Raw genomic sequence first — 22804 nt, 5'->3', positions numbered from 1 at the left:
CAGAGCAACAAGACTCCACATACTTACACCCTGCACATGATCATTTCAAATCGTAAACCACAGAGGAACATAAGGTTGTGTATACAAAGGCCCAGAGAACACCTTTGATGGAAGTAATGGAGTCTATGATGGTCCAACAATAGTTAAGAAAATAGAGTTAATAGACCCTGGTGAGGAGTCCAAACCTGTTTTCATTGCCCAAGATCTGACAAAGACTGAGGAGTATGTACTTAAAGAACTTCTCAAGGAATTCAAGGATGAAGGAGCACGAGCAGAAGTGCGACGCGAGAGAGAGTGCGAGAAAAAGAGCACGACGATATGGTGAACTCGCTCTACTGTAATGTGTAGAGCATAGTGAGTTCTTATTAGGTTTTTACAAAAGAATATGTGTACATACCTGGCGGCCCGCCCACTTACCTGGGCAACCACATTGGGCTTTATACCCCAACAACCTCCCACTTAAAGTCCAATGTGGTACTTTAAGTGTGAGAGAAGCTACTATACAAGCTAATATACAAGAGATGTAGAGAAGTGATGTACTACCCTACACCTAACTGCTTGTGAAAATGCGCAAAGCTCTCTAAGGGAAGTCCTTTTGTAAGTAGATCAGCAGGATTTTTTGTGGTGTGAACTTTGACAAGCTGAAGTTGCTTATCCTCGAGCATTTCCCTGATGAAATGATACTTCACATCCACATGCTTTGTCTTTGAGTGATAAACTGGATTGCGAGCCAATTGTATAGCACTTTGAATATCACAATATAACACAGGCATCTCTTCTTTGATTCCCAAATCTGTTACTAGTTGATTAAGCCAAATTGATTCTTTGCATGCCTCTAATGCTGCAACATATTCAGCCTCTGTAGTAGACTGAGTAACACAATCTTGTAATCTAGAACGCCATGATACTGCTCCACCAGCCAATGTAAAGACATACCCTGACGTAGACCTTCGGTTGTCTAAGTCACCTGCATAATCTGAGTATGTAAAACCCTTTACACTTAGCTCCTGACTCCCATAGCATATGCGCATACTCTTTGTAGCTTTCAGGTATCTCAATATTCCTTTCACTGCCTCCCAATGTTTCTTGCCTGGGTTTGACATGTATCGACTTACTACTCCCAGTGAAAATGCAATGTCTGGGCGAGTAGCAATCATTGCATACATCAAACTACCCACTACAGACGCATATGGAATCTTATCCATTTCAGCCTGTTCTTCCTCAGACACAGGACAATCTTGTTTGCTACGTTTCACATATGGTGTCAATGGAACACTCAATGCCTTTCCCTTCTCCATATTGAAACGTTGCAAAACCTTGTCAATGTACTCTGTTTGAGATAACCAAATCAACTTCTTTGATCTGTCTCTCTCAATGCGCATACCAAGTATATGACTTGCCTCACCCATGCCTTTCATGTCAAACGATTTTGCCATCTTTGACTTCATGCAAGAATGTTGTCTTGACATCCATTTGGTGCAACACCAAATCTAATATGGCAACCAATGCAAGAAAGCATCTCAATTAACCATCTTGACCACCGGTATAAACTTGTGGAATTTATGGTACCATGCCCTCGGTGATTGTTTTAAGCCATAAAGACTCTTTAACAGCTGGCATACCCAATCTTCCTTGCCTTTCTCAACAAACCCTTCTGGCTACTGCATGTAAATTTCCACATCTAAATCACCATGCAAGAATGCTGTCTTGACATCCATTTGGTGCAACACCAAATCTAATATGGCAACCAATGCAAGAAAGCATCTCAATGTAGTCATCTTGACCACCGGAGAGAAGACTTCATCAAAGTCAATGCCTTGTTCTTGCTTAAAGCCCTTGGCAACAAGCCTTGCTTTGTACTTTGGCTGACTATCATGAGCGGTGATCTTATACCTGTAAACCCATTTACAAGGTAGAGCCTTTTTGCCCCGTGGTAATTTAACTAGCTTCCATGTCTGGTTTTCATGCAGAGCTGTCATCTCTGACTGCATGGCCAATTGCCAATTCCCGGAGTCCTTCATTTGCACTGCTTCCTTGTAACATGAAGGCTCATTGCAATCAGTCAACATGACATAGTTCATAGATGGAACAAACCTATCAGGAGGTCGCGTGACACGTCCAGATCTACGCACAATAGGTGGCTCAGGCTCAGCCACAACCTGTGGTTCCAATCTATCATGTCCTTGCTCCTCTTGAGCCCTGACATTTTGTCTTGCACGTGCAGGTCCATCTTCTTGGAAGACAACTCTTCTAATCTCCTCAACCCTCTCTGGTTTAGAATGATATTTGGATTCATTAAAGTGAACATCATTGCTACAGACAACCTTTCTGGATTCGGGATCGCAAAGTCTGTACCCCATCTCACCAGAATTACCATAGCCTAGAAAGATGCACTTTCTACTCTTTGGCTCAAGTTTGTTCCTAAATTCTTTTGGAACGTGAGTATATGCCTCACAGCCAAAGACTCTGAGATGCTTGTATGAGGGCATTTTGCCTGACCATACCATCTCTGGCACTGAATCCTTCTGCAAAACCTTGCTAGGAGATCTATTTACAAGATGAACAGCTGTTGATACAGCTTCAGCCCAAAACCCATTTGGCAGCTGTGCATTAGACAACATACTTCTGACCTTCTCTTGTATGGTCCTATTCATCCTCTCAGCAACACCATTTTGAGGAGGATTGTAAGGAGCAATAAGTTCACATTTTATACCTTTTGACTCACAAAAGTCCTGAAAGGCCTTTGAAACGTACTCTCCACCATTGTCAGTGCGTAAGCATTTAAGCTTCTTGCCACTCTGATTCTCCACAAGTGTCACAAACGTTTTGAAAACACTAAACGCTTCATCCTTGTTCTTGAGAAAGTAAACCCATACTTTCCTCGAGTAATCATCTATAAATGTCATAAAGTAAGAAGCTCCCCCTAGAGATAGGTTAGGCATAGGTCCACACAAATCACTATGAACAAGTTCCAATTGTGTATCTCTTCTACTGCTTCTATGCTTATGTGGCTGCTGTGTTTGCTTACCATACAGACAATGTTCATAGAATTCAAAATCATTAAATGACAAGCCAAGAAAATAACCAGAACGAAACAAGATTTCCATTCCCTTCTTGGACATATGTCCTAACCGGCTATGCCACAAAGAAACGTTCGGCTGCTCGGTTACATTGATTACATTTTTAGAGACATTTGATACATAAATCATGTAAAGTCCTCCAGACTTTACTCCATGTGCTACTGTCATGGAACCCTTGGATATCTTCCACATATTCTGTCCAAAAGTGGTGATGTAGCCAGCATCATCAAGTAAACGTGTGCTGATCAAGCTCTTTGTAATTGCGGGAACATGTCTCACATTCTTCAGTGTGAAAGAAGAGCCATTCTGAAACTTCAATTGAACATCTCCAACACCTAAGATCTCACATGTCTGCCCATTGCCTAGCCGAACATGATCTTTAGTGGTCACATAAGAGGTAAACCACTCCTTGTTTGGAGACACATGAAGTGATGCCCCTGAGTCTATAATCCAGTCACTCAGTGCATTTCCATCAGATGCTATAAGAAAAGCTGAGTCCATTGTATTTTTCAAGAAGTAGATATCTCCTGACACTAGAATGTCATCCTCTGCAACAGTGTTTGCCACATTTATTTCTTGAATCTTCACTGAGGACTTGTTCTTCTCACCATGGTCTTGTGCTTTCTCTTTGCCTTTTTCTGCTTTCCATTCTCTGCAATCTCTTTTCATGTGACCCTTCTTGCCACAATGGTAGCATTCTATGTCACTCTTGCCTTTAGCACTGCGGGACTTGCTACGAGACTGATCCCTCTTTCCACCTTTGTACTTTTCTTTGGTCCTTCCCCTGACAACTAAGGCTGTTCCTTTGCCTTTGTCCATTGTCTTTCTGTTGGTTTCTTTAGTAAGCAGACTGCCTTCTACACCTGCTATGGTCAAACCATCTGGAGGTGCAGAATTACTCAAAGCTGTGTGAAAAGTGTCCCAACTTTCCGGCAATGTGATCAACAGAAACATAGCTCTAACAGGTTCATCAAACTTGACACCTTGAGCTGACAACTGACTGTAGATGGTGGTGAATTCATTCTGATGATTGGACATAGGTGTCCCTTCTTTCATCTTCAAGTCAACAAGCTTCTTAAGCCAGTATACTTGTGAAGCTGCACTCTGCTTCTCATAAAGATCACTCAGCTTTGTCCATGCTTGATAATCCGACATCTCGTCTACTACATTGAAGTGAACGCTTTCTGCCAAAGTCAGCATAATGGTAGAAAGTGCCAATTCATCCATTTCGCTCCATTCATCTTCGTCCATATCTTGTGGTTTTATCCCCTTGAGCTTTATAGGTTTTATCTGCTTCTTTTGTACCAACACATGCCAAATCTGCTTCTTCCACAATGGGAAATTGGTTCCATCCAGCTTCTTGATATTGTAAAGAGCAGTGTCCTGTGATTCAGCCATAGCTATGCTTCACAGTAGTTTACTTTCCTGGGAAAAATTTGGCAACGTTTCTCCTGTAAACTGACCTCTGAACCAATATCAACCTGTCAAATGAACCAATAAAGCTTCAGATTCTGCAAAAATTTCGGCAGAGTCTCCTTTGTAAAATGGCTCTGGTGTACTAAAGAATAGACCAAAAACAGCTCAAAAAACCACTGTCTCTCTAACACTGTAAGCTGTGGGTAAACCTGTCCTGCACCTATACTGTCTCTCGCTGTCTTGTCACTGTTCTGTAAGAATAGACTACGACAATGCCTCAACGGCAGTAAAGCAAAGATGCAATCCCAACTGTCTAACTCACAGTCAATACATCCTAGCTGCCTATCTAAGGGTGCTCGAGGGATCGCTCCAAGGCCTGTATCACCGAAAGGATCTCAACATTCGAGAATCCCCCAGCTCAATAAAACCTCACTCGACCCTCAACAAAGGCTGCAGTAAATCTGACAGTACATAGACTTCCCACAAAGTCATACATCCACAAATTTTCCACTGTATGTTGTAACCGCTGTGGCGGTTGTTTGCTGCGTGACTCACAGCCAGCAAACCCTCAACAGACATACATCATCTCTGACAATACATCCCATGTGGAAGTACCTGCAATGTAAGGATGAAATCTGGAATATCAAGCAGCAAACACAAGCTACTCGGTGAACTGGTGGATGTCGCCTACAGTCTGTGTGTAGGTGTGCCCGTGTCATATGTGAAACGCCTCCAAGAACTGTAAGCCGTCCTTCGTTATGTAGATAGCCACAAATCAGCACTTTGGAAGTGCAAATATCCTCAGCATTTGCACCCGTAGGCTAAAACCCCAAAATAGCAGAGTCGGATCTGCACCCGTTCGAGACCACGTAAACGAAAATGGCCTGCGCAGATCTTTGTCGAAGCCGAACGGTGGCCTAGATGACCTTAGAATGAAATTCTGAGTACACCAAGCCCTTTGGCCTTCCCACAGGAAATGGGGCCGTGTCTTCGCCTGTCGAATCTCACTCCAATCTGAGCAGGTGACTCTGGCTACCTGTAAATGCTGCCCCGAGCCTCGATCTGAGCTTTGATACCAGTTGAAGGAGTACGAGCGGAAGTGCGATGCGAGAGAGAGTGCGAGAAGGAGAGCACGACGATATGGTGAACTCGCTCTACTGTAATGTGTAGAGCATAGTGAGTTCTTATTAGGTTTTTACAAAAGAATATGTGTACATACCTGGCGGCCCGCCCACTTGCCTGGGCGACCACATTGGGCTTTATACCCCAACAAAGGATATATTTGCTTGGACATATCATGATATGAAGGGTGTTCCACCTTCCATGGTGCAACACACAATCCCCATGTATAGCATGGCTAAACCAGTCCAACAACGACCCTACCCAATGAATCCTAAGTATGAAAAGATTGTTCAAGAAGAGATCGAAAAGCTTGTCAAATGTGGATTCATATACCCTATTGAGCACTCAGAATGGGTGTCTCCAATAGCTATTGTGTCCAAAAAGAATGGGAAACTCAGAGTGTGCATGGATCTCAAGCAGGTCAATGCCACCACCACTAGGAGGGACCATTTTCCCCCTTGTCATATTTAGAACATGTGCTTAAAAGAGTTACAAGAAAGGAAGCTTATAGCTTTTTAGATGGGTACTCTGGATACAATCAAATCACAATTGCACTAAAGGACCAAGCTAAAATGGCTTTTATAATCGAATTTGGAGTGTTTGCATTTTGTGTTATGGCTTTTGGATTAACCAATGCCCCAGCTACCTTCCAAGGATTGATAAACATTGCTTTTAGAGAATATTTGAGGGAGTTTTACGAAGCTTTCTTAGATGACCTTTGTGTTTATTCCTCTTGGAAGGAATAACTATCATGTTTACGAAAGGTGTTTGTTGAGAAGTACAGATTGTATCGCATCTCCTTAAAACCCTTTCAAATGCGAATTTTGGGTTAAACATGGAGTCATTTTAGGGCATATAGTGTCCAAAAATGGGATTTCCACACATGAGAGCAAAATTAAATCCATTTGCAATTTGTCACCACCTACAAATTATAAAGCAGTTCACAGGTTCATGGGCCATGGTGGTTATTATAGGCGGTTTATTTTAAACTTTGCTGAGATAGCTGGTCCTTTTTACAAGCTTCTTATTGAGTTCCACTGGACCGCAGAGTGTGAACATGCTTATGAGTCATTAAAAAAGACCTTAACTAGTGCTCCCATTCTACGAGTGCCAGATTGGAGTGTAATTTTCCATGTGCATATTGATGCATCAAACTTTTATAGTGGGTGTGTTCTAGCTCAACCAGGAAACCATTACCTTTGCAAGTTGTCAATTAAATAATGCTGAGAGGAACTACACCACTACAGAGTGGCAAGGTTTAGCTATGAGATGCCGTGCGCACACTCACACACCCAAACAACTCAACACCACACAAGGTTTTTACTTAAATTCCAACCCACACACACCACCACTCAAGAGCTCAATATAAATGCTACCCACAAGCTCAATTCAAACTCCGAACGCCTCGACCTACAAGCCCTTGCCTGCCCCCAAACACTACAAGGTGAGTCTAGTCGATTAACACTTGAAATCACACTTAATTATGACCATCAAAAACTCAAAAACTCCAGCCACAAAAGGCCTCTCTCAAACCATTGCAAAGTCTTCACCAAACTCCACTCTGTTGGACTCTTTGGAGTAGCGCCAACCCTAATGGCACCGATACAGGGTCACATAGTCTTGCAGAAAGCCGCACCTTCTTCCCTCAATTCCTCACGCACACACATCCATGGAAACCTTAGAACTTACATAGACTCTCCCAAGTTCCAAGTTTAAGAGAGAAAGCTCTCATTCATTCCTCCACACACTCGAAAATAGGACGCGAACGCGACGGGACTGCACTAGACCACTTGTAGGAACCCTTCTTCTTCCCACACACAGAGAGGTGAAAATGCCAAAAATTTGGCTTCAAACATACTCCCTCAGTTGGAAAACTCATGGAACCATGAGTGATGTGGAAAATTGAAGCCTTTTCACACCATTTTTTGTCATTTTTAACCTTTTTTGACCCAGTTTTGGCTAGTTTTGACCCTCGGCGGGCATTTTTCGCGAGAAAAAATAGTCACTGGATTTCTCTCTATTCATTCGCAACAACACTAGAGAAAGAATTCTTTCCTACAGCTTGTCATTATGTGCACCTTGCATTCTGCACAACAACTTCAAGGCATCCAACTGCACCTGTATGGGCATCAGAGCTTCCTTTCCATAAACAAGCTCATATGATGTAAACTATGTCGACACTCTATAGCAGTTCTATAAGCCCACAAACACTTTTCCAAGTCCAAGTCCCACTCTTTAGGATGCTCTCTAGCATACTTTGATAGCATCTTCACAATTTGACCAATGCAGTTTTCAACCAACCCATTGCTTTGTGGGTAGTAAGGAGAAGAATGCCTATGCTGAATTTTCAATTTCTCCATGATAGCAGCAACAAGTTTTCCCCTAAACCCTGGTCCACGATAAGAAATGATAACCATAGGAGCTCCAAACCTGCAACACACCTGTTCATACAAAAAGAGGCCACTCTTCCTGCTGCTACGTCTTTTACCGCTCTTGCCTCCACCCATTTTGTCAAATAGTCCACATGATCATGCATATACGCACTACTTTGTACAAACCAAAAGTGGTCTATCATCATTGCCCACCCTCTAGGTAGAGCATTTATGCTCAACCAAGAGACTATTTGCATCTGGAACCACATCCCTCGCAAAATCTTTCTTCAATCTATAACCATTTATTCTATAGCACAAACGTTCACCTGATAATTTTTCCAACTCATATGTGCCATTAGAAAATACGTGCTTCACGCTGTATGGACCCAACCATTTGTCCCTCAGCTTCTTTTGAAAATTAAAATCCAAAGCAAAAATCATACTTCATCACAAGATTTCCCTCTTTGATCTCTTTCTCTGGCAGCCTCTTTTTCATTTTCTCCATCCTTGTCTCTGCTTGTTGAAGATAATAGTCACTGGATTTCTCTCTATTCATTCGCAACAACACTAGAGAAAGAATTCTTTCCTACAGCTTGTCATTATGTGCACCTTGCATTCTGCACAACAACTTCAAGGCATCCAACTGCACCTGTACGGGCATCAGAGCTTCCTTTCCATAAACAAGCTCATATGATGTAAACTATGTCGACACTCTATAGCAATTCTATAAGCCCACAAACACTTTTCCAAGTCCAATTCCCACTCTTTAGGATGCTCTCTAGCATACTTTGATAGCATCTTCACAATTTGACCAATGCAGTTTTCAACCAACCCATTGCTTTGTGGGTAGTAAGGAGAAGAATGCCTATGCTGAATTTTCAATTTCTCCATGATAGCAGCAACAAGTTTTCCCCTAAACCCTGGTCCACGATAAGAAATGATAACCATAGGAGCTCCAAACCTGCAACACACCTGTTCATACAAAAAGAGGCCACTCTTCCTGCTGCTACGTCTTTTACCGCTCTTGCCTCCACCCATTTTGTCAAATAGTCCACAGCCACAAGGATATACCTTTTCCCATTGTTGGTTCTTTGCATTGGACCTACAACATCCACTCCCCATTTTGCAAATGCATCAAAAGGCATTATAGCTTTTTGAGGCTCAGCCAAAAGCTTTCGATTTGCAAAAACTTGGCATTCCTGGCATGACTTGCACCAAAAATAAGCATCTCTCATCATAGAGGGCCAACAATAACCTGCTCTCAAAATACGAAAGACAACCTGATCCTTGGCTTGATGGCCTGTTTCTTCATGGTTGTGCTCCAAAATCAAGCCTATTTCTTCTTTGTACGGTACTTTTCTCAAAATGCTATCCTTGCCATAAAGCATGAGATCCTCACCTACCAGTGTGTAGTTTCTTGCCTTTGCAACTATTCTCTTACGCCGAACCTTTGACATGCCCTCTAGACATTGACCTTTACCAAGAAATACTTCTACTTCCTGCAATGATTCCCTTCCTGCATACAAGGCTTCCTTGACCTTTAAAGGAGCTACCAAGGCATCTAACTTGTCCCTAGCCAACTCATTAGCTTCTTTATTCTACTCACGAGGAAGATGCTTAAATTGTTTCTTCTCAAACTCCTGCAAAAGCTTCTTGATGCCATAGAACCATTTCTTCAAATTGTTTTTCTTAACATTCCACAAACCAAGCAACTAATTCATGACTAGCAATGCATCCCCTTTTGCAATGACTCTCTTCATTCCAAACTCAACACACGGCTTCATTGTCACTTTTAGCTTCATCAAGATCGTAAGCTCTAGAAAAGATTATAGTGCCTTTTGGGTCCTTAATGACGACCCCACCACTTGCCTTTTGAAGAACTTTCCTGTGTGCACCATCAAACATCATTGTATACGCATCTGTAATATCTACTTCCTCTTCATGATCATCCTTGTCAACCCTTGGGTAAGATGGAAGCTCCCCTCCCTTATGTACCATTATGTCTGCCAAGTGAGCTTTAACAGAATGATCCACTTTAAACTCAAACTCATACTCTTCAAGCTCCAAAGTCCACTTTAAGATGCGATTGCTAGGCTTCAAATGTTGTACTACATTCGGCAAAAGATTCAATGTGGTAAGCACATAGAACTTTTCGGGCAACAGATATGTTCTGAACCTGCGACAAGCAAGAACCAAGGCAAAGACCCACAGTTCCATTTCTGTGTAGGAGAACTTTCTTACATTCTTCATCTTACTCTCAAAATAAACTGGCTTGAAGTTCCTTCCCTGCTTTTGTAAGAGAACCGACCCAAAAGCTACTGACCCCACACTAATAGATACATAGAAAAACGATTGCAAGTCGAGAGGACTCCTTGTTGGTAAAGCACACAATACCTCCTTGATACCATCAAAAGACTCTTGCATATATTCATTCCACTCAAACCCTTGAACCCTTTGACTCAATTTCTAGAGAGGATACACATACTGACATAGCATCCAAAAAAAAGATGACAAGTACCTGAGCTTATGCAAAAATGATGCCAAATCCTTTGTGTTGGTGGGCGGGTCCATAAGCAACAAAGCCTGAAATTTCTCTGGGTTGGCTTCTATTCCATTTTGGGAAACCACATGTCCTAGCAAATGGACTCTGGCATGAGCAAACTTACACTTCTTTGGGTTGATTTTCCCACCCTCTTGTTGAAGCCTTTCAACTCAACCTCAGCTTCTCCAAATGTGTGACCCTTGAGCTATAACACCCAATGTCATCCATGAAAATGTGAATGAACTTACCCAAGTAGGGATGACCAAACACTCTATTCATCCATCCTTGGAAGGTAGCATCTGCATTAACTAGCCCAAAAGGCATTCTTTTGTACGCAAAACAACCCCAAGGAGTAATGAAGGTCGTCTTCAATCAATCTTCAATCGCTATCAAGATCTGAAAGAAGCCAAAAAATCCATCCATGATTGAGTAACGTTCATGACCTGCAACCTGATTGAGGATTTCATTTAGGAAGGGTAGCAGATAATGATTCCTTTTTGTGGAAAAATTTAAAGGTTTGAAATCGACACATATCCTAAATCTTCCGTTCTTCTTGGGCACAATAACTACTCGAGAGACCCATTCGGATTCCTCCACTTGAAAGATGAAATCTGCTTCCAAAAGCTTTTTCACCTCTTCACGAAGTGCCTTCTCATGAACGACCCCCAACCTCCTAAGCTTTTGAACCTTCGTCTTGGCACCTTCTTTCAAATTGATTCTATGCTCGACCCCTTTAGCTCCTTTAAACTCTGTATATTCATTGGCAAATAGCTTTGGAAACTCTGTAAACATGTCTTCATACTCCTTCTTTTCTTTTCCTGTCAAGTCCTATCCTAGCATGCTCCTTGCGTTCACTTTGGTAGGATCTACAATTGCTTTTGGACTATCCTCCTCCTCCTCGATCTTCACATCATGCATCAATGCTTCCTTTTGAACACGTATCCCAAAAAGATCAGGACATAATTGCATAATGCCTTCCTCTACACTTTCTTCTAATGATGTAGAGAAAGCATCACTATCGTATGACGTGGTTTTAGTTGAATCTATATCTTGCATCTCCAATAGCGGTCGTGTACAACTCTTGTGTGTCTTCATGTTGTAGACAATGGTCCTTCCTTTCTCTTGGTCGGGGATGGTGATCAAGCCCGTTCCCCAATCCTGCTTAGCACCAAGGGTTATAAGCCATGGCCTCCCTAAAATGATCAGATAAGCATTCTCACCCGCTTGCATCATGTAGCAATCAACCAAGCACTCAATCCCCAAGACTTTTATCTTCACATCTTCAGCTATTCCAAGACACCTTGCCTTTTTGTGGTTGGCCATACTCATATGGATTGAAGCATTCACTGACATCTTGATGCCTCCTTCTTTCATGATAGCCTCATTCATGACACACACCTAGGCACCACCATCCACATATGCTTGCACTTCCGTCTTCTTTCCCAGCATAGCTTCAACTATTGGCACTATATCCACTGGGTGACCAACCCTCAAGGAAGGACATCATGCTTTGATGCTTTTCCTATCTGGAAGGAAGCCGAGTACTCACACACTTGGTCCACTGCCTCCTCAATTTAGCATTTAAAGCCACCAACTAACCAAAAGATATATTTGCCTTTTGATTTTGTATGTCATCAACAATATCATAGTCTTCAACACCTTGGACAAGGGGGTAATCCTTTGGACCTATTTTCCTTCTTCATCACCTCTTGCTACTCTCTGGTTTGTCTTCTACCTTAGCCTTTCCTTTCCTTGCTCTTGTTTCCCTCTCTTCTTCTATCTCTTTCTCCCTATCATGCCTAGCTCTCTTATTGGCCAAAACATCCACCTGTTGATGCTGAAGGGTAATGATGTTAATAGCCCTACCTTCTCCGTTTACAGGCAACGGTTGTGGTTGTTGTTGCGATGGTGGTGCTTCTAGTGCCCGCTCTTGATGATTTTCCTCTATTCTCTCTCGATCACGTCCATATATAAGGGGTATATCCCTCCTCTCTCTCTTGGTGGTTCAGAACAATCAGGGGTGTAGTGATCCTCTTCATCACAATTCTAGCATCTGCCTTGTATCTTTTGTCCCCTACCTCTCCCAGTTGGCCACTCTTCTATTTGATTCCTATTCATTATGTTAATTCTTAATTCTTGCAACCTGACCGGCAAGATCATGAAAAACCCGGGCCGTAACAGGATCTGGACCTTGAACCGCTCGCTCCACTCTATCATCCACTGCCACAGGGACCATTGGTTGCACCACAACTTGCTCAGCGTGTGTCATGTCTTGATCCCACCTTCTCTTGATATTCTTGCTCTTGGCCTCGGCAATTTCCACAGCTCTTTCAAATGTAGCAGGCTCCTCTTGATCAACCTTCTCCCTTACACTTGGATGGAGACAATCCATAAACTGACGCACTTTAAAGAAATCTCCTAGAGGTACTTGGGATTCCGCCTCCAATTGCACCTAAAGTCCTTTGAAGTGTTGCAAAAACTCTTTAAAGTTATCATGAACATCTTGCTGCAAATCTCTCAATTTTGTCGTCGCTTCTATTGCAGTTAGTTTCCTTTCGAACCTGTCAAAAATTACCTGCTTCACCTACTCCCATGTTTGCTTTTTGTCTTCCTCTAAACCTTCAAACCACTTTCAGGCTTCTCCTTTGAGCGCAAGAGGAAATATATGAAGCTTTGCTTTGTCATTCACAATGTGCATACCAAGCATATGCCACTCGAAGTCCGCAATCCAGTCCTTCACATCCTCCTTCCCTACGAACAGTGGCCGACTATATGCTATCCCTTTGAAGGTGCTTCTTCCTTGCGTGAGTAATTCTACAAAAGTTGAAGTCTTGCACCTCAACCAAACCACCATGGGCCTTTTCTTCAATGAAGCTCAAACTTCACAGCAAAACGGCCTCTCCTGGATGCTCAACCGGCAAATTTCCGCTCCCCAGCGGGATCGCCAAAGGATGATGGAGCAAAAGACGCCATGTGCAAACTCACACACCCAAACAACTCAACACCACACAAGGTTTTTACTTAAATTCCAACCCAGACACACCACCACTCAAGAGCTCAATATAAATGCTACCCACAATCTCAATTCAAACTCCAAATGCCTCGACCTACAAGCCCTTGCCTTCCCACAGGCACTACAAGGTGAGTCAAGTCGATCAACACTTGAAATCACACTTAATGGTGACCAAAATATACAAGAAAAATCATCAAAAACTCAAAAAATCCAGCCACAAAAGGCCTCTCTCAAACCATTGCAAAGTCTTCACCAAACTCCACTCTGTTGGACTCTTCAAAGTAGCGCCAACCCTAATGGCACCGATACATGGTCACATAGCCTTGCAAAAAGCCGCACCTTCTTCTCTCAAATTTCTCACACACACATCCATGGAAACCTCAGAAGTTCCATAGACTCTCCCAAGTGCAAAATTGAAGAGAGAAAGCTCTCATTCACTCCTCTACACACTCGAAAACAGGACGCGACCGCGACGGGACTGCACTAGACCACCTATAGGAACCCTGCTTCCTCCCACACACAAAGAGGTGAAAATGCCAAAACATGGCTTCAAAAATACTCCCTCAGCTGTAACACTCACGGCACCATGAGTGATGTGGCAAATTGAAGCCTTTTCACACCATTTTTGGACCTTTGTGACCCAATTTTGACCCCAGACAGGCATTGTTCGTGGGAAAAACCCCAAATGGACTCCAAAATTCACCAAATTTTGTACACTTGATCCTCAATACCCAAAGAAACTTTCCACATCCCGACATTATTTTTGACCACTTCTAGGGTGGTGCACGCATCACCGTAGAATAGATTGTTACTGCATGTCCCAAACCTTTCGAGCGGGATGAGAGTACCCACACTTGTTGCTTGAATTATTTACATTCTATAAAGCTCAAACACATTCTCTAGAGCCAAAATAATCCACCTGGAACCATATCCAAGGACTCGATATCCTATCCATGCATGTACACGTGTCCGACTGTTGGCAGGCAAACCTGACTATTCACAATGTGTACACGCTGCATCTTTTTTAAAACTTGAAACCACTTTGCAAAGCTCCCAAACGCATGTATTTAAATCCTTTTGTACACATGATCATGCATATACACACTACTTTGTACATACCAAAAGCGGTCTATCAACGTAGTGAAGAAATTTTTCTACTACCTTCTTGCCAACAAGTTTGTTTTCTATGTTGATCATCAAGCATTTTTGTATCTAGTAAATAAACCTTGTTCCACGGGAAGAATTACATGATGGTTGTTAATTTGTCTTGAGTTTTATTTTACCATTGTGGTGAGACCCGATAAAAGACATTTCATGGTGGATCATTTGTATCACATACCCAATGGTGAAGCCCCTATAGGAATCGATGATGAATTGCCCGATACTTCCCTGTTCCTAGTAGAGATTATGCATGAATGGAGTGAGAAGATTGTGAACTTTTCATTCTTTGATTTTTCCACCCAAGGAGCTTCATAAAGATATAGCTCAAAAACTGTTTAAGAAATGTGAACCTTATTATCTAATTACAGGAACTCTCTACAATTAGGGAAGGACGATATTCTTAGATGTTGTACTCGTGAGGATGAGTATTTATATATATTGCAAGAAGCCCACATGGGTATAGCCGGAGGACATTTCTCAAGGGAGCTAACTGCTAAAAAGGTGTTGCAATCAGGCTATTGGTGGCCTACCTTATTCAAGGATGCATCACTTTTTGCAAAAGGGTGTAATGAATGCCAACATTACAAGATCAAACAACGAAAGGATAAGATGCCCTTACATCCTATTAAAGTGACTCAACCATTTGAAAAATGGGGTTTCGACTTTGTAGGCCCAATTAGTTCGGCAGCCCGTACCACTTGTTGGGGTATAAAGCCCAATGTGGTCGCCCAGGTAAGTGGGCGGGCCGCCAGGTATGTACACATATTCTTTTGTAAAAACCTAATAAGAACTCACTATGCTCTACACATTACAGTAGAGCGAGTTCACCATATCGTCGTGCTCTTTTTCTCGCACTCTCTCTCGCGTCGCACTTCCGCTCGTACTCCTTCAACTGAAGCATCTCAGAGTCTTTGGCTGTGAGGCATATACTCACGTTCCAAAAGAATTTAGGAACAAACTTGAGCCAAAGAGTAGAAAGTGCATCTTTCTAGGCTATGGTAATTCTGGTGAGATGGGGTACAGACTTTGCGATCCCGAATCCAGAAAGGTTGTCCGTAGCAATGATGTTCACTTTAATGAATCCAAATATCATTCTAAACCAGAGAGGGTTGAGGAGATTAGAAGAGTTGTCTTCCAAGAAGATGGACCTGCACGTGCAAGACAAAATGTCAGGGCTCAAGAGGAGCAAGGACAGGATAGATTGGAACCACAGGTTGTGGCTGAGCCTGAGCCACCTATTGTGCGTAGATCTGGACGTGTCACGCGACCTCCTGATAGGTTTGTTCCATCTATGAACTATGTCATGTTGACTGATTGCAATGAGCCTTCATGTTACAAGGAAGCAGTGCAAATGAAGGACTCCGGGAATTGGCAATTGGCCATGCAGTCAGAGATGACAGCTCTGCATAAAAACCAGACATGGAAGCTAGTTAAATTACCACGGGGCAAAAAGGCTCTACCCTGTAAATGGGTTTACAGGTATAAGATCACCGCTCATGATAGTGAGCCAAAGTACAAAGCAAGGCTTGTTGCCAAGGGCTTTAAGCAAGAACAAGGCATTGACTTTGATGAAGTCTTCTCTCCGGTTGTCAAGATGACTACATTGAGATGCTTTCTTGCATTGGTTGCCATATTAGATTTGGTGTTGCACCAAATGGATGTCAAGACAGCGTTCTTGCATGGTGATTTAGATGTGGAAATTTACATGCAGCAGCCAGAAGGGTTTGTTGAGAAAGGCAAGGAAGATTGGGTATGCCAGTTGTTAAAGAGTCTTTATGGCTTAAAACAATCACCGAGGGCATGGTACCATAAATTCCACAAGTTTATGCTTTCTCAAGGCTACAAACGTAGTGAGTTCGATCACTGTCTATATACAAAGAAGGCTAAGGATGGCAGTTGGTTTATCCTTATTTTGTATGTGGATGACATGTTGATTGCTGGCAAGCACTTGGAAGAAATTTCAGCTTTGAAGTCAAAGATGGCAAAATCGTTTGACAGGAAAGACATGGGTGAGGCAAGTCATATACTTGGAATGCGCATTGAGAGAGACAGATCAAAGAAGTTGATTTGGTTATCTCAAACAGAGTATATTGACAAGGTTTTGCAACGTTTCAATATGGAGAAGGGAAAGGCATTGAGTGTTCCATTGCCACCATATGTGAAACTTAGCAAACAAGATTGTCCTGTGTCCAAGGAAGAATAGGCTGAAATGGATAAGATTCCATATGCGTCTGCATTGGGTATTTTTATGTATGCAATGATTGCTACTCGCCCAGACATTGCATTTGCAGTGGGAGCAGTAAGTCGATACATGTCAAACCCAGGCAAGAAACATTGGGAGGCAGTGAAAGGAATATTGAGATACCTGAAAGCTACAAAGAGTATGCGTATATGCTATGGGAGTCAGGAGCTAAGTGTAAAGGGTTTTACAGACTTAGATGATGCAGGTGACTTAGACAGCCGAAGGTCTACGTCAGGGTATGTCTTTACATTGGCTGGTGGAGCAGTATCATGGCGTTCTAGATTACAAGATTGTGTTACTCAGTCTACTACAGAGGCTGAATATGTTGCAGCATCAGAGGCATGCAAAGAATCAATTTGGCTTAATCGACTAGTAACAGATTTGGGAATCAAAGATGAGATGCCTGTGTTCTATTGTGATAGTCAAAGTGCTATACAATTGGCTCGCAATCCAGTTTATCACTCAAAGACAAAGCATGTGGATGTGAAGTATCATTTCATCAGGGAAATGCTCGAGGATAAGCAAATTCATCTTGTCAAAGTTCACACCACAGAAAATCCTGTTGATCTACTTACAAAAGAACTTCCCTCAGAGAGCTTTGCGCATTTTCGCAAGCAGTTAGGTGTAGGGTAGTACATCACTTCTCTACATCTGTTGTATATTAGCTTGTATAGTAGCTTCTCTCACACTTAAAGTACCACATTGGACTTTAAGTGGGAGGTTGTTGGGGTGTAAAGCCCAATGTGGTCGCCCAGGTAAGTGGGCGGGCCGCCAGGTATGTACACATATTCTTTTGTAAAAACCTAATAAGAACTCACTATGCTCTACACATTACAGTAGAGCGAGTTCACCATATCGTCGTGCTCTTTTTCTCGCACTCTCTCTCGCGTCGCACTTTCGCTCGTACTCCTTCACCACTCAATGTCAATATATTATCGTTGCCACTGACTATGTGACAAAGTGGGCAGAAGTCGAGGTGACACGCAAGGCTGATGCAAGGTCAATTGCCAAATTTCTCTTTGAGAACGTTATTACAAGATTTGGTTGTCCCTTTGAAATTGTGAGTGACAATGATACTCATTTTATAAATGGAGTGATAAAGGAACTCATAATAAACTTCACGATAGCTCACCATAAGTCTACACCGTATTACCCACAAGAAAATGGCCAAGCTGAGAGAACTAACAAGACCTTAATTTCTATCTTGACCAAAACAGTGGAAGCTCATTGCACAGATTGGAATTTGAAGCTGACATCATCTCTATGGGACTATCGCACTTCTTACAAAGAGGCTATTAACTGTACACCATTCAAAATGGTATATGGCCAAGAAACAGTTATGCCATGGGAGTTTGTAATTCCTAGTCTAAAGGAAGCTTCACAAGAAGGTTGGGATGGTAACCCTTTAGTTGAGCGTTTATATATCCTTGACAGGTTAGACGAAGAAAGGCAATTAACTGTGAAAATGCACTTGTGGATAAAGATAGGAGGAAGAAATGGTTTGATCGTCGTCTAAAGAACAAAGATATCAAGGTTGGGGATAAAGTCCTTATGTATGGAGTGCGAAACGAGAAGAAAAAGTTGAAATATGCAGGAAAAGGACCATATAGAGTATGCAAAATCACCCCACAAGGTACCATTCGTGTGGAAACTCTTGATGGAGTTGAAACCATTGGATTCTTCAATGGGAGTAAATCTAATAGATACTATGATCCTTTAAGCCAAGAGGAGTTACGTGCCATTCATCACAAAAAGGTAGCCAAGGCACAAGCATAATTGAAAAAGATACAAGCTCAAGCTGAGGCTAAGGAGTGACAACAACGTATAAGAAGTGCTATATAACGCCTTATTGGACACGGTGCTAAATATAATTCTGCTATCATATGGAGTGTGGTGTCAATTAGGAAAGCCATCTCTGAGAGTACTATCCAAGTCAAGGGTGTCAACAAGAAAAAAACTACGGTTTTTGGAATCTGGCACACTTCTGTCAGTTATGACAATGGGGTTGTAGCTCAAGACTTTCTGGTCATGCTTTCTGGAACTATGAAAGGTAATATAAACCTAGGATGCATGTGGATAAAAGCGACCAAATGCACTACTAATTGGGGGACAGGGAGTGTCACAATGCAAAAACCAACTCTTAGCCCTGCCATTCAAGCCATAGTCTCTTAGATATCGCCTTGTGAGAAAATACAACCCAAAACAGTGTATGTCTAGGAGGTTGAACCATATGTCCCTATAGCCCCACTCTCTAGAGCTTCAACTTCTATAGTTGAAACAAAGCTTGAGACACACAAGACCCATCCTAATATAACAAAAAAAACATACAAATGGGTCTCTAAAGCTTATTTAGAGACAATTTTTAATGTTAAAAAATACAAGCATTGTAAGAAACGCCCAACTCGCTCCCAAAAATGTAAGAAAACATTGCGTTGGATTCCTATTGGAAGCCCAAGGCTACTATGAAGAAAATGATCAAATCTGGGTGTCAAAATGTAAATTTTTTTTTACCTGTCACTCGACCCATGTGAGACAAATCCTGTAACGCTAAAGCCGATTGAAGATCGGGAAAGGAAAGATCATAGAACACTATACACTTGATCCGGAGCTAGTTTGGGTACCCAAGCGAGAAAGGCTTGTTTCGCTCATCTCAAAAATAGAAAAAGCAAATGAAGCTTCTTGCTCTTCATGTAGTTCATATACGGAAATAGAAGCTTTGACACAACCTCCACCTACCATTGTACATATCCATACAAACAAGAAATAATTTGTACATACCGTTGTAAGTTCACCACTTACAACAATGTTGCAAATAAAATCATGGGAGAGTACCTTACCACCCTTGCAACTAGATGAAACCCCTAGGGCGGTCGAAAACTATTGGTCAAAGTCTTCACCCATAACAACTTGGAACAATTGGTTTCAAAAGGTGGCAACATCGTTCCAAAAGGTATGATCTACCCAAAGAAGGGGAGAGTTTTTGCTGATGTCCATCATTCACTTGCTCCCCTCTTAACCTTCCTCTCTGACCTCTCAATCTTCCAATATTAGGGAATGTATATATAAATCTGTATACTCCAGAAAACAAAAATTAAAAAAGTAAAAGAGCAAGAGCCATCAAACAAAAAGCTAGAAACCTACAAGTTCTAGTACATGACCCAAAATCATAAAAACACATTATGTATAGATATGGCTAGTACTCTAGAGTCATCCAGTCATCCACTCCTACCTTGGGTGAGAGGTACCCTCTTTACTTTTCGCAAGTGTTTCACATAGTCTACACGGTGCTTGCCTGTGAATGGGATCTGGTAGATACACTAGCGTGTGAGAGAAATTTTGAGGAATTAGAATGGCTGAAACGTCTCTTGACCACAACTAGTCCATACTTAGTAGAGGACGTCTCTCTGATTACACAAGCTTACCCTCTTGACCAAGATGACTATAGACGTATGACTATAGACGTCTAGTGACGTTCTTAGTGAAAAGTTGTGCCTCTAATGATGAGAAAGAGTTACATGATTACATGGATGACATGTATGGTCTTACGGATGATGACTTTGTTTTTCTCAACGATGACAAGGATAGGGGTCTAGACCTAGGTCTACCCGCCCATCTATTCAATATCCTGTTCCCTTGACACTCTAGGAGGGTGCAAATAATTAGGTTAGGGTTCCTTATGTTGTTTGATTGTGTTCAATATAGGTTGGTGCCTCTTCCCACTGCCTCCTAGAGGTATTCCTTGTGTTTTCTAGTATGTGTAGGAACGCATTGCCATTATTAGGATTTTGAACTTCATGGAATCTTTCTCTCGTTCACTCTTCGAATCGAGCATGATCATCAACACAAACAAGTGTTTCTTGTCCATTAGCATTGCCTCTTGTCTTCTTTTTTTAGCATCCATGTTTGTCTACTTTAAATGCCATTGATAGCACAATATTTAGCACATTTTCTTAAATTAAACATTAGATTCAATATAATTTTTTGTCATAATCCCTTGTCTAGGTTTAAGAATTAAGCAGCCTGACTAAGCTAGTTTTAGGGGTCAAAGATCTTCTCTTAATACCATGGGGAATGCCCTCCTAATAATCAATGGTTGCTTTAGATTCTTAATCCGATTTAGGTAGCATTGTGTGAAATGTACTAGGGATTTCTAGTGGGCTTAGTCCCTATTGACCTTAAGCTTAAGTATTATAAAGGCAGTTTACTAGGGTGATGAGCTTGAGGAGGGAAACAATGTCATATGGCCCCCCAAAGTTCAAAATTGAAATGCAATGACAAACAAAAAAAATCAAAAGTGCCACAATGTAAAATCTTAAGCTGGAAGAGAAATCCCCGCTTGATTTGGCACTTCACTCACAAGTATTGTCTATGGTACTAGAGCTCTAGAGGTTCCCAGTGTGGGTGCTTTTCCTTGAAAATCAAAAAGCCCGAGGCATACAAAATAAGCATACACATCAAATTGATCAAGGTAAAAAAACTTTGGGGGGTCAAAGAAAAGGGAATAAGTCGGGCAATGATTTCATGAGCAATTCCTTTTATCGTAGCTTAACTACAAGGTCTTCTAGGTCTAGCCTCTATTCAGTCCTCGAACATGAAATACTTTGCTCTTTCTTTTGTGTATGTAAAAACATACATTCTCTTGTGGTCAATGAGCTCCTCAATGTTAGGTTCATCACATCTATAATAGAGTGTTCGTTCTCCATTATTGAATTTATACAGCCCCACATAGGTGTTGGCTGTATTGATCCGTTGTGTCTTGTTAACGTGCCTAAGCACAGTGTTTTGCTTATCTAGCTTGGGGAGACTCATCCACTAATTCCTCATCTACTTTCTCCTTGGTGCCAGCCAACCCCCATTTGTTCACAATAAAGGGATTATGCACAACTAGATACATCATTCCTTCTCAGTCAAAGTACCTATCTTCGTTATAGTCCACATCTACAAGATCCTTGAACTTGATTGGTTTGTTCTCCAATTTAACATAGTAGCGGTCCAAACCATCCTTATAAATTTTAGCTTTCACCTCGTTCTCGAATTGGAATTTTAGGTACAGTAGCTTTGTTGGGGTATAAAGCCCAATGTGGTCGCCCAGGTAAGTGGGCGGGCCGCCAGGTATGTACACATATTCTTTTGTAAAAACCTAATAAGAACTCACTATGCTCTACACATTACAGTAGAGCGAGTTCACCATATCGTCGTTCTCTTCTTCTCGCACTCTCTCTCACGTCGCACTTTCGCTCGTACTCCTTCAACTGGTATCAGAGCTCAGATCGAGGCTCGGGGCAGCACTGCAGGAGGCTAGAGCCACCAGCTCAGATTGGAGTGAAATTTGACAGGCGAAGACACGGCCCCAAATCTTGTGGGTAAGCCCGGAGGGCTTGGTGTTGTCAGAATTTCATTCTGAGGTCATCTCGGCCACCGTTCGGCTTCGACAAAGGTCTGCGCAGGCCATTTTCGACTACGTGGTCTCGGCGGGTGCAGATCCGACTCTGCAAATTTGGGGTTTTCGGCCTACGACTGCAGGTGCTGAGGATATCGACACTCCCAGAGTGTTGATTTGTGGTTGTCTACACATCGAAGGAGGGCTCACAGTTCTTGGAGGCGTGTCACATACGACACGGGCGCATCTACACACAGTCTGTAGGCGACATCCACTAGTTCATCAGGTAGCTTCTGTTTGCTGCTTGATATTCCAGATTTCATCCTGACATTGCAGGTACTTCTACATGGGATGTATTGTCAGAGATGATGTATGTCTGTTGAGGGTTTGATGGCTGTGAGTCACGCAGCAAACAACCGCCGCAGCGGTTACAGCATACAGTGGGAAATTTGTGGATGTATGACTTTGTGGGAAGT

The sequence above is a fragment of the Adiantum capillus-veneris genome, chromosome 13 (assembly GCF_014529385.1).
Source record: "Adiantum capillus-veneris isolate H3 chromosome 13, ASM1452938v2, whole genome shotgun sequence".
Classification (NCBI taxonomy): domain Eukaryota; kingdom Viridiplantae; phylum Streptophyta; class Polypodiopsida; order Polypodiales; family Pteridaceae; genus Adiantum; species Adiantum capillus-veneris.
Note: the sequence above shows the minus strand (reverse complement) of the source record.